Raw genomic sequence first — 13417 nt, 5'->3', positions numbered from 1 at the left:
CAGCCACAAGCAGCATGTCCCTTTGCAATGCTCTCTTTCCTCAGTCTTGAAGTAAACAGTGGGATCCCTGAGGACCAGATACTTCTAGTGAAGGAGAAAAATTACCTTGGATGGAAAATTTTAAATGGAATGACCCAAGAACAAAGATCAGTGTTTCAGATTTTGTTTCTTTTGTTGTTGTTGTTATAAAAATTGTGGATTTTAAAAGGGGAAGAAAGAAAAAAAATAAAATAAAAGATATTTCTTTCAGAAATAGATTTTGAAGGGATATTTTATTGTATGTTTGCCTCTGGTGCTTGCAATGTTTATTAGTAATAGAATGATTAGTTAATAACAAAGTGATTTGAATTCCATTCTGAAAAAAATATGGATACAACCCTATGATGGTTAATTGTAAGCATCAATTTGGGTGGGTCACGATTCCCAGGTATTTTGACGAACACCAGCCGAGATGTCACTGTGAAGATATTTGTAAGGTGAGATTAATTTCAATTAGTTGACTTTGAGTAAAGCAGATCATCTCCCTAATGAGGGTGGGCCTCACCTATAGTTGAAGGCCTTAAGAGCTAAAAGACAGACTTTCCCCAAGGAATTCTGCCTCCAGACTGCAACAGTAATTCTTCCCAAGGTCTCTAGCTTGTCATTCCTCCCTGCAGACTTTTGGACTTACCAGCTTCCACAGTCATATGAACTAACTCCTTAAAATAAATCTCTGTCTCTCTCTGTCTTTGTCTCTGCCTATCTCTATCCATATATATATTCTATTGTTCTGTTTCTCTGGAGAACCCTCACTAATATGAGTCCTCATAGCAAGTAAGTCTGCTCTATTAAAAAAAAAAAAGCTTTCTGGTCAGATTATCCTATCCAACTAACTTTTCTTTATGATTCACTTTTGGTGTTCACTTAGTGCAATGATTATGAATGGGGCACAGACTCCTATTCTTGCAACACAAATTTTTCTTTTGATTCATATTTTATAAAGAACAGATAATAGCATGGCCCTTCTTACTTGAACCTGTAATCATACATGCTAACTAAGGAGGTCCCTATTATCCTTGGCAACTCCCTCAAATCACAGTTTAAAGTTTTACAGCACATTTGTATTCATTAATTTCATACTGTTGATTTTCACACACATACACACACACACACACACACACACACACACACCCCTAAGATATAGGTACTTTTACAACTTTAAGTGGATGACAAATGAGGCTGAATTTTGCCCAGACCTTTGCAATATAAGTGACTCCAAACTTTTCAGCTTTTCCATCACATCAGAGTTACCTAAGTCAAAAGCATCTCCTACAAAAGTCTTAACCATCGGCTTCAGGCTGCTCTTACAAGTCAGCCCAGCAGGACATAGAAGGGAAAGCATTAGATGGACACCTGAATTCTGCTTACTTCAAAGTATTAAATTTCTGGATCTTAATTCCTTCCTCCCTCTTTGATATTTGAGAATTTTCTCATCTCTTACTTATCTCCTTTTAACACAAAGTCTGCTCTGACCCTTTGTACGTGCTCAATCCATTTAATATGTATATATTTCCTAGCTTGTTAGCTTGTTAGATAATTGTGTTAACAGCAAAAATTACCAACACCAGCATAAAAAAAAAATTAAATGAAAAAAAAATCCAAAACTAACATGTTTTGAGTACTTATGTACCAGGCACCATGCCAAGTATTGGATTTGCATTATCTTTTGAAATTAATAACCTTGCGAGGTGAATCTTTCTATTTTTATTTTAGCAAAGCAGAAACAGAAAGTCAGAGACATTAATTTGCACGAAATAGCTGAGCTAATAAGTGGCCAAGCCAGCCCTTAAACCCAAGGTTGTCTGATTACAAAACATACTTTTGGCCACAATGGTAGGCAGAATGAAATATTCCCTTCTTGTGAAATGTGGTTTGCCCCAGCAACCTTTCTTCTTGGCAGTTTTTAATGATCTTTAACAGTAAACAAGAGGAACTTGACTCTTCTCTTTATAATCTGGTAAAACATTAGTAAAAAGGACAAGGGGCTTCTGCAGAATTTGATAGCATGGCTCAGGAGGCCTACATTGTCACTGTCAAGCAAGGTTTGCTGGGTAAGAGTGATTCAGCAATGACCTGGCCTCTGGCAGAACACACGCTGGAAAAGCCTGTAAGAATAGATGTCCAGCTACATCTCCAACATGCTCTGGGTGGCCCCTTCTAAAGTTAGGCTCTCGTGTGTGGAAAAGGTCATGAAGGGAAGCAGAACATGACCCCCCTGAATGTGTCACTTTGGCACGTGATTACTTTAAGCTGAGGACAATCCAGGGCCCAGCAGACTCAGTAAGAATCTTTTACCCCCCAACCCCATTAACTGCCTGAAAATATTTTTAGATCAGTGGCCTGGATCAGAAAGAAAGCTGTTACCAGAGATACCTTTTTATACCAGAAGGACTTGCCTGCATGGTAGGGCAAATATTTGTTTACCAAACATTTGCTCTTCTCATCTTCCTGTGAATTGTCTTCCTCCTGTTTGAAGCCCCAGACCCCTTCCAGCTTCTCCATAGCTCAGATGGCATATAAACACCAACTACCTGACTGCCTGTGAGTCTCACATTTTTATGGGGCGAGCTCTTGTATGTGTGAAATGTGTTTTTCTCCTGTTAATCTGTCTTATGTCAATTTCATTATTAGACCAGCCAAAAAACCTAGAGGGGGATAAGGGAAGTTTCCACCCTTTCAGACACAGGATGGAAAGAGAATCCTTCCAAATACAAGCAGATATGGAAGGCCCCAGTGAAAGAGGTCTATAAGAACCCACTCCCTACTCACAGGAGTGACAGCTGTACTTCAGATCATCTTAACATTATCAATTTAAAGTGTCACTTAAAAATAGGTACACAGAACAAATCATTTTTCCCATATTTCAGTACCCTACCCAAAGGCTTCAAGTTGCAAGATGTTGTTTGCTTACAAAATCCGCAGTACTATATACAAGCTGAAAACACATGTTTGGAGTGCTAGCCGTGGGCCAGGATTTGGTGTGCAAATGCAAAATTAAAATCCAGGCCTAATATGGCCTACACTATTCATTTTAGAACTGGTCAGACTGAGTTAGAAGGATGATCTCACACTCTGGAAAAAGCAGAGCTATCTCAATTATTTTAATAATAAGAATCACTGAATAAAAATAGTATAATGTAAATTAACAAAATATGAAAAATATGTTAATATATAATAGTCTACAGATGCTCTTAAAAATGCCAAATAATCTTTGATGAGAATTGAATGGATTAAAAACAATTTAATTTTTTTTTACTTTACGTGTGAAATAAATAAATGAGCTTTGTTACTCAGACAAAGTAGGCTGGAGTTAAAATTTTAAAATGGATATATTTTCTAAGTTGTAAATGGCAAAATGTATGTTGGCAATTTGTGGCTCCTCAACATCACTTTTTTCCTTATCCTATGGAATGTCAGTATAGATTCTATTTTTAAACTGTTTTGTAAACCTCAGCCCAGAATATTGTCTCTTGTGTCTCATAAGAATCAGTTTCTTTCCAACTCCAAATCCCCCAGATCTCTTAGCAACTAAGTATAGGCAGGTTCGATTAAATTATATTATATGCAAACTATCTAAAAGTTAAAAATTAAAAAATAAAACAAAATGAACAGAAATAATAAATAATAAAATGTTCCATTGAAGTAGATAATTTTCTTTTAAAAAGATTTTTTTCTTAGAGAGTAGTCTTTTTCCCTAAAATAGAACTTGAAGATATTTGTACATGAATCAATCTAAAATACTAAATAAAGGGTTTAATGACTATGTATATGAACTCATCATGAGAATGTCATAAAAATAAGGGAATATTTGGTGTCTTTCCAATATCAAACTTAGAGCATTTTATAAAAAATACTGAAAATGACATGAGGTCAAATTAGGCTCAATAATAATTATGACTTCCCATTCAACTTACATATATTTAGAAATTTATGATTGCTCTGAAAAATATGTCCTGATATTTGATTTGGTCTCTGAAATAATAAGCACAAAAAAGGTAACTATTCTTGGAAAAACTAGGGGAGTTCATTAAAGGGCCCAGTGTTGATTGGCTTTAAAGTTTTCCATCCTGGAAGGCCCTTGGGAACTAAGGTCTGAGGCCATCATATCTGGCTTTTAGAATGGTCACATCCCTCTTAAAACTTCGTTTCATCCTAAGACTTAATGCTATTGGATTTCAATTCCATGGTTTAATATTTTAGAACTGTCCCCATTGGCTATAAACTCACCTGAGGGTACTTGTGAAAAAAAATGCAAACAAAAACCAAAATACAGACTAATTGACCTTTAATATCTGTGAATGACTTTAATTTCTGAATCTAAGTCAAGGACTGCTCATCACTTAATGATATTTTAAAGTTTTACAAGGCACTTGTGAGGTTGTTATCAACCTCAAAACCTTTCTTAACATTCCTTAAGTTTAAGAAAACCCTTAACTCTAGCTCAATCTATTATAGGCATATAACATAACAACATATAATATAATAGTAGGTATTATATATAAATGTTCTAAATAAAGGACAGTGGATTTCTAATTTATTTGAGACACATTTATTTAAAATAAAAATTAATTTAATCAAATAAATCTTTTGAATGAACTTGGGAGAGAAATCTGTGCTCTTGATTTTAGAAAATTATTGTACCACTGAGAATATGGCAGAAGGGCTGGATAACATACACCATGAGGGTGGGTACAGAGATCATTCACAATTGGTGAATGCTTTATCCTTCTGCATTAGATTCAGATGGACTTGGCCCCAGACAAACCATGTAATCTACATGTGAGCCTTGTGACTTTGGGTAACTTAGTCAGCCAGAATTTCAGTTTTCAATTCTATAAAGTTTTGGATAGTAATGCCTACCTCTGAAAAGTCGTGAAGCTTGTTAAAACATGAGACTAAAATCATGTCACACAGCACATAGTAGGTGCCCAATAATATGTTTCACTTTCTTTGTCCTTCCTTTTCTGCCTCCCTGACATCTAGCTTCCTGTGTCACTGGTTGAAGGGCAAAATTATGAGTCCTAATTGACTCATATATATGTGAACATATTTCTGACATATTAAAAACATTATGTAGCATAAACATTATCTAGTAATACTGGTGAGTATTAATTTAATAATTTCTGATCACTGATAATCAAAAGAAGGGGTTTACTAGCTATAATAGGGTAAGAAATGAATGCACATGGGTTGATGTTATTTATATTCTGGGTAAGACAGGATCAGTAAGTCCATCCCCAAACTCATATTTGGTTTCATTCTTATTTAGAATATTTTGTAAACATAATTAATAGTGTTCTTAAACAGAAGAAGGTCCTTTTTCAAAGACATACTCATTGCAGGTGAAGGCTTTCTATTCTCAGCATAATTTGCTGTGAAAGATGTGGGGGGTTTCTCTGTGCAGAAATTCTATCTGCCCTCTAGCTAAGTTTGCTTCAGTGGAAATGAGATCCTGACCACTGGGCTGATGGATGTACACATAACTGACTTGTTCAATTCTAATTTAATTCTGGAAATCTATCTCCTTTATGACTTTAATTTTTCTGACATGAAAACGTTCTATCTTTTTAGGCTTCCATTGCTTCTGCAGAACAGAAGTATTCTCTTGGTGGAGGAGGAAAAAAAGAAGTCAAGAAGCAGCAATAAACCATCCCGCAAAACCAATTTTCACATTGGCAGAAAAACACGAAAACTCCAAATAGCCATAACTTGCAACAGTGGCAGATCCTTGGCAACGTATGATTTGAAATTATTAATGAAACTGTTCACCACCAACATGCACATCTTTTAGTTTCAGGAGACTGGAGCTTTTCACATAGGTAGTAGTCTGAACGTGTTATTAGACCAGAAGAGAGAAAACATAACTTCCACTCTAAGCACGGCTTTCACCTTTATCACAGGCCAGTAAGGTATTTATTTCAATTTTCTATAGTATATAGTAATGAGAACCAAAAGAGGCACAAGAATAATCTTAAGAAATCTCTTTGTACATCTCTTTGCTTATCTCAAGTCTTAGAGATGGCCTGAGTACTCTTGACTTTCCAATTGCATTAATCATGAGTCAGTTTTTCTAATAAAAGAAATGTTTTCCTTGCCTCTTACATCACAGATGTTATGTTGAAATTTTTTGAGATAATTTACCTAAAGTACTAGACTTTTAGAATAAAGATCTAAGCAAATACACCATATCACGATTATATGTTTTGCAGTCAAGTGTATGCATTGCTTTATTTTCAAACATCAGGGAGTGAATAAAATACATGCATTAGTTTTCCTCTAACTTTAATCTTTTTGAACATGCGATCATGGTAGACTCAAATAGCAGAATGGGAAAAAAAAAAAAACTTTATCCAACACCTTGCAGGCACTTAAAAAAAAAAAAACCTGAATATTATAGCAACCTGTGGCTTATTCTAGTTCACTTCTTTAGTTTTCTTCAAGCCTCCATCATATAAAAAATGCTCTTTATTCATTTTTTCTTTCTCTTGGCATATAATTTCATTCTCTTTGAAGTAGACTCCCTTGCCACCTCTTAAAAATCTATTGTTCCTCAAGCTCAGTAACCTATTGACATAAACTTCCTCCTTCAGAGTCCCTAAGCAAGGTTACTTGAGGGAAAATATGAGGAGAGAGAAACTTTTTAAAACCGAAGCTTATCCACTGCTTTCCTCAATCATTACAAATGATCAGAATGAGAAACGATAATTAGAATTTCTACTTGGAAATTAGAAACTCCAGAGTAGATACAAATATCCAGTCACCAAGTAAGTAATGTGATGAGACTATATTATTTTTAAACATTTCAAATTCCACTCCTTAGGTATGAAACCAAAGTTCATTTGGTAAGAGTTGGCTGACGTTTTAGATGTCCTGAGGATCTTTTCTATTTTGTTCTCAACTAGTTTGATCCCAGCAAATTTTCTCAGCTAGGAGACATTCTGAATTGGGAAATATCAAAGATACTGTATTTTTTTCCTGAGGGAATAGTTTTCATGGTGATACTTTTCTACTTTGTGGTTTGTTTTTCCTCCCCCAAACCCATGGGCTTAGAATTATTCTAAATGATATGAAACACTAGCAAGGCTAGATCTAGCTTCTGAATGACAAACGAAACAGTTCCTTCCACATTTTAGCTTTGCCTATAGACTGGTAACTCCACAACATCAGCTCAACTGTCTCTTAAAAAGGTGCTTCAATATGGGTCTGCCAAATATATACCCTTTTAGACCTGCTGAATTTCTTGAAAAGTGTTTATTCCTTTAATATAGACATTTTTCTAAGTTGTTTACATGATTGATTCATTTACTTCTTACATAAATCCCAGGTAAACTATATGCTCCCTTATACAAGGAGGTTATTTGCTACAAGTAGTTCAGAGGTAAACTGACACTCTTTTCCAAAATCTGAATTACTAGAGAATGTCTTTTACTAGGTTTTCTGTATGCGTTAATACTAAAGTCCCTGTATCAGATATTTTTATTTCAAGAGAAATGATTTAAGTTCAACACAGAGGCCTTTAGCTTGATTATAATTGTCCTTATATAAGAGCAGATACCCCAAATCTCTATTTTCATAGTAAAATGTATTGTGAAATGATGAAGAATTGAGTGCATATTCACAATAAAATTGTCACTTATTCATAGGTGACAATGACTTGCTAAAAAAGAAATTTAATTACTTAAAATTTAAATGGCACTCTAATATTTTGCCCTGCACAGTGTGGGGTAGGGACTGTAACTGGGGTATCATCACTTGGGAGGTTGTTAGAAATACTGACTCTCAGCCCCACCTCAGATCTCCTAAATCTGCATTTCAGTGAAGCATCCATGATTCCTGTGCATACTGGAGCTGGAGAAGCACTGATCTAATTAATGACGCTGTTGATTTTGGACTGCACAAGTGACCTGAAGAGAAAACAAACGTCCTACATCTCTGTGTGTCCTGAGGTGCCAGGTGGACACCTGCACAGAGCTGGTTTGCAGGAACGATTCTTGCACTAACAGCACAGGGCTTTGGTGTAGCAAGGGTCATAAATCTCCAGAATGAGAGCGTGGTGGGGGCAGAACACAGGCAGAGATGAGGAGGGTGTGTGGCCCCATGGCGCTCCAGGGAGGCATAAATATGCACAGCCGAAGTGTGTGTTTACATACGCTCTGCTCACAGCTGCACAGGCTGTAAGTGTCCACCTTGGTCAGAGGGAGGTCTCAGGAAAACTGCAAAAGTGAAAAAGGGGACTCTTGCCTCTTCTGCTCTGGGCTGGGTGGGGACAGCAGGCTCATTGCTTATGTCCTCATAAGTTCAAAGGGAGAAACTTGACATCATTTTAGAAAGGCAAGAATTTTTATGAAAACCGTTAACTCAATCTCATTGACATTAAAATACATTTGAACGTAGAGATTTTTAAATGTCCATATTGTGATGACATCTGCCATCTGGGTTGACTCAATATCACCTGTGCACCTGTTTCGATTTTAAAAGAAATATCAATTCTGCTTCAAAATGTTCAGCACAAGGAAAGTTACTGTTAGATTTTTTAACATACTAGAAAATTAATACAACATGACAATTCTTATCTTAAGTGAGGGTTCCTATTGAAATAGCTAAATGCATTATTTACAATTATAAAGATGGACAATTTTAATAATATTTAAAATAATATTTATAAAGTACTTACTCTGCTGCATGTTACATGTATTAACTTACTCTGCGTAACAAAATAGGTACTATTATTATTTTACTTTACAGATAAGAAATTGAGGCACAGAGAGGTTAAGTAACTTGCCTGAGGTCCCTCAGCTAGCAAGTGGTAGAGTCAGGATTCAAACCCTTGCAGTCTGTCTCCAGAGTCCATTTAATCAAATATTACACTCCACTACCTTCTAACTCTTGTTTTTGGTGATCAGGAATCACTTTTCATTATCACTCCCCAAATAAGCAAACAAGCAATAAACAAACAACTCCTGACAACTTCGCTGGCACCTTTAACTGCTGTAGCTGGTAACAAGTATTTAATTCCATAAATAAAAAAACAGGTAAACTGAAAATAGTTACATAAAGGGAAAACCTCAGAAACGAATACCAGAAGACAGGTATATTAATTTCCTATTGTTAGCATAACAAATTACCCAAAATGAATGGCTTAACAGAATCCTCTCATTATCTCACAGTTGTGCAGGTCAGAAGTCTGGGTATAGAGTGACTCATCTGGGTTCTTGGCTTAGGGTCTCACAAAGCCAGAATTGAGGTATCATCAACACCACATTCCTTTCTGGAGGTTTGAGAATGAAAAGACTGCCAAGCACATTCAAGTTCATAGCCTACATCAGTTTCTTGCAGTTTTTGGGTGGAGGATCTGCTTTCTGGGTGGCTGTCAGCTGGGAGCCACCCTCTGATCTTAAGGTCTCCCAGATTCCTGGATTCCTGACCCCCTACCCCATCTACCTTCTAAGCACCAGCAATCTATGAGTCCTTCTCCCACTTTAAATCTCTTGGACTTCCTCTACCTATATCTTCCGGCTTCAGCCAAAGAAAATTATCTGCTTTTAAGGGTTTATATGATTAAATTGAATTTCCACATTTTAAGGTACATAATCAAAACCTGCAAGATCCCTTTTGCAATGTAAAGTACCATATTCATGGATTCCCAGACTGACGGGGACATCTTCGAGGAGGGGCATTCTTCCTCTGATACTAGATTTGGGAAGGGTGAGGGATGGAAGGGGGCTCAGACAGCCAAACTGGGGACACGGTGGTGGGGGAGGACTTAAACTAAACTTGACAGTCACCTAAATTAGTCTAATACAACACTCACCTCACACATAATCTTTACTTTATGTAAATCTTTATTTGCTTTAGGCAAGAAAATATCTTAAATCATATCCCAAATATTCATCAAAAAGGGAATTGTAAAAATTTAATTTACCCATGTAATTTAAGTACAAAATCTGATACAAAATGTCAGTCTCCTCAATAGCCTCTGTCCAAAAAAAAGGATAAACTGGATGAAAAAATAAATTCTTCTCCTTCTTAACCTGATAGTAGTTCAAAAGGGCACCCACATGTTATTAACACAACCAAGTGGACGCAGATGTAAGTTTTGTGAATATAATACCGTGAAGGAATGTGAATCTTATCATAACAAAGTGTACCAGTCGTGTTCCTCAAGTCTCAAGGTAGCTAGAGACATATGTTTCACTTTCAGTAGAAATGTAACATCCAGTACTGGGGCAAAATAAATTTTGAAGTCCTGCCCTTAAGCTCTCTGACAGCTCTATTTTTATAAGGTTTTTATTCTTTGGGATCATGCCTGCTGTCCTTACTTCCTCTCTAAATATGGCAGGCTTGCTGCTGTGGTTATTAATGTTTTGTTTTTTTTTTCCATTAATTTTTTTTTCACTGTCCCATCTGTAAATACCATGCTGCTTAAACCCAAACACACATGCACATCTCTGGAGCAGAAGACTGACGCTGGACTGCTGACACATGAATGAGATTCTTTGTCTAACTAACACAAAAATGCAAATGAATTGCAGAAAAAGAAAACTGAGGAATTCAAAGGCTTTCTTGATTGCCGTCTTTAAAATGCCAAGAACTTAAGCTGGCCTTTCTTATCTTCCAGTGCATGCATGTGACACGTTAGGAGGTCTTTCTTATTGTGCTATAATTCAGGGATTGTTCCAGCGCTGTGCTTCACGCCTGATTCCAAAGGGCAGCCTGAGATGTATAATTCGGGTAATGAACAGCTGCATAATTTAAGGGTCAAGCTAGTAGGGCACTGTTCCTTATTTGTGTTGCTTTAGCAGTTGCCAAGATGTTCCAGGCCTATTTAGGAATACAATTTTTTGACTGCTTTATTTCTCTCCGATGATATATGCTGGGATTTGGTTGTGTTCCAGAAAGTGAATTTTATCAGCAGAAGTACCAGAGCAAGCTTTTCTCTCATTTTACTCCAAAGGGCAACAGCACTGAGCTATAATGAGGTAATTTTTTTTCCAGCCATGCACACGCCGTGTTCTATCAGGCAGGGTTGTTTAAACCTAGTCCTGTCCCTTTCCAAAGCCAGATAGACTCAATCAGGGAGCTATCAAAGGCATTTCCACACTGCATCTCTCTCACACAAGGCCCATCTCCTGAACATTGAAAGGGGCCGGGCACTGAGGCCCTTCAAGATGAAGGCTGCCTGCTGATTAATCAGCTGTTTTTTTTTTTTTTTTTTTTTTTATTATTCCACCTTGGCAAGTACTCCCTGTTTGTAAATAAAAGGTCCACACTGAATTTCCTGTAAACTCAGGCATAAGACTGATTCAGACCTCAGTCACAGAGCAGGAAAGCTGTCTGCTGTTCAGTCCTAGCACCGAGATGTGTTGGTCCACTGTCACTGTTACTCCTTCAGGTATCTTGACGCACATCCTGAGTCTGAGTTAATCCAAAAACAACTGTCATTTCCTGTAATAAAGCAGACTAGTCAGGCTCAACAATGTTTTTTCCATCTCTTACTCTAGCACTCACTACTTCGGGGCAAGATCCTTGTGTGTATTTGCAAAGGCACTGGAGTGTAGATCACACAACAATAAGCTTGTAAAGGGAAAAGCATCAATAAAACAGAGTATCTTTTTTTTTCCAAAAAATAAACTGGTGCACACTTTCACTCGTCAGATGGTAAATAGCTAATGGAAAAGAAATGTGACAGACCACGAGGACTAGGAATTGTCTGCAAACTGGCAGGCACAGTGATTTGCAGATGACCCAAATTATCTCCCAGCAGTTTGGCACGTTTCTATTTGTCACACTTAGACGACCGAGCCAAATGCATCCAATTAATACAGAGTATTTTTTCCTCTTCTTGAAGTAGGAACAAAACAGCGAGCATTTCTTGATTGCTCTCAAATACCCACAAACAGCCAGAATTAGGAGCCTCTTGTCATCACCCATCTTAGGTTATTTTCCATGATGAGCACACGACCACTGAGTGAGTCATTCCGGACCAGGGGTTTTTGTGCATAAAGGAACACACCTGCCGCATGCACTGCTGCGTGGGTTCCAAGAGCTTAGAAAATGTGGTTGTTGAAATAACCTTTTGTGGTAAAAGCATGACTTTTTCTCTCAGTGCTGAAAGAAAGGTGAGGCGACTGATTCTGTGAGAGGGTCCACACCTTTAGAATCAATACCAGGGGCTGACATTCCTATAGACACCCATCCGTCTCAATGCAGCATTTCAGCAATGCTCCCGATATGGCCCGCGGGGTTGAGGGGATGGCCTGAGCTTCTGCAAGGGTACTTATGGAAATGTGGGAATGTGAGTTTTCTTCCTAAAATCTCTTCCGCCATGAGACAGAATGCCTGAGCTACACAGTTCAGAGACAACTGGCTGGAGGTCCGAGGCCCAGCTCCCCTCTACCCAGCGCTCCCCTCATGCCTGTCTTGGCATGGCTTTACACATCCTGAGAGTGAGGTACTAACCCAGACTAACACAAATGGCACCTCCCAGCTGTAGGAATCTATGAATCACAAACACACTGAGAAAAGTTTTTATTAATTCTGAATGAGTGCATAGGAGTCATAACAAAAGCAACAACAGTAATGAAAAGAAAAATGCCAATTTCCCCCAAATAAAGTCATTCCATTGTATTCAATTTAGGATTCTGGGGGTACGTTAACTCTTTCAATCCTTGAGGGGTTGTGTGTCAAAAGAACACATCTTTACAACTAAAAGTGTACTATGTATTACAATTATAAGTTACAGCTAGCTATATAAATTTTATACAGTGATATAAAATGTACCTGGCACAGGAAATTTAAGAACGTCTCCAAAGAAAAATATATTAAAGCACCCGCTCAATTGCATATCGAGTGCATTTTAATGTATTCGTGTTTCTGAATGTATGTAATACACAAATAGAATGCAATAGTAGTTTGCATTTACATCTTGAATTTTAATAGTTTTAGTGAATCGCACTGTTTAAGATAGAAAAATATTTTTAACACGCACAATTCCCTTATCATTCGGTGAACTCAAAATGTAATGTTTCAGGCCTGAGGCTATGGTTGAGACTGCAAATTAGAAACTAAAACAAATGTCAACATAGGCAAAAATGATTCTACCACTTGGTATGGTACCACTCCCCACAGAACCTGACTTCTGAAATCAGGTACAAGCCAGATGCTCCTTATTTTCTTTCCTGCACTGGCAGATTGAGTTCTTCATCCTAACTGAGACCTCACATACCTCAGGGGCACCCTACTCCCTGATTTATTAACTCCTTTCCGGCCCCTCCTGCCCTGGTGCCCAGCCTTTGCCCCACAGACAGCCACTCTGGGGACTCCTGCAAGGACCTTATCAAGCCTCTCTCTGCTGACCCTCCACTTTGCCATCCTGGCT

The 13417-nt window shown here is 37.5% G+C and overlaps 1 protein-coding gene across 6 annotated transcripts in view; it reads right to left on the bottom strand.

Annotated features, from left to right (window-relative positions):
• The window catches only part of PCDH9 (protocadherin 9), an 858720-nt gene that overhangs the window by 30665 nt on the left and 814638 nt on the right, over positions 1-13417 (bottom strand). The window lies entirely within an intron of this gene.

The sequence above is a fragment of the Camelus ferus genome, chromosome 14 (assembly GCF_009834535.1).
Source record: "Camelus ferus isolate YT-003-E chromosome 14, BCGSAC_Cfer_1.0, whole genome shotgun sequence".
NCBI classification, from domain to species: Eukaryota; Metazoa; Chordata; class Mammalia; order Artiodactyla; family Camelidae; genus Camelus; species Camelus ferus.
The sequence above is the reverse complement of the archived record's forward strand: the minus strand, read 5'-3'. Positions and strand labels throughout refer to the sequence as shown.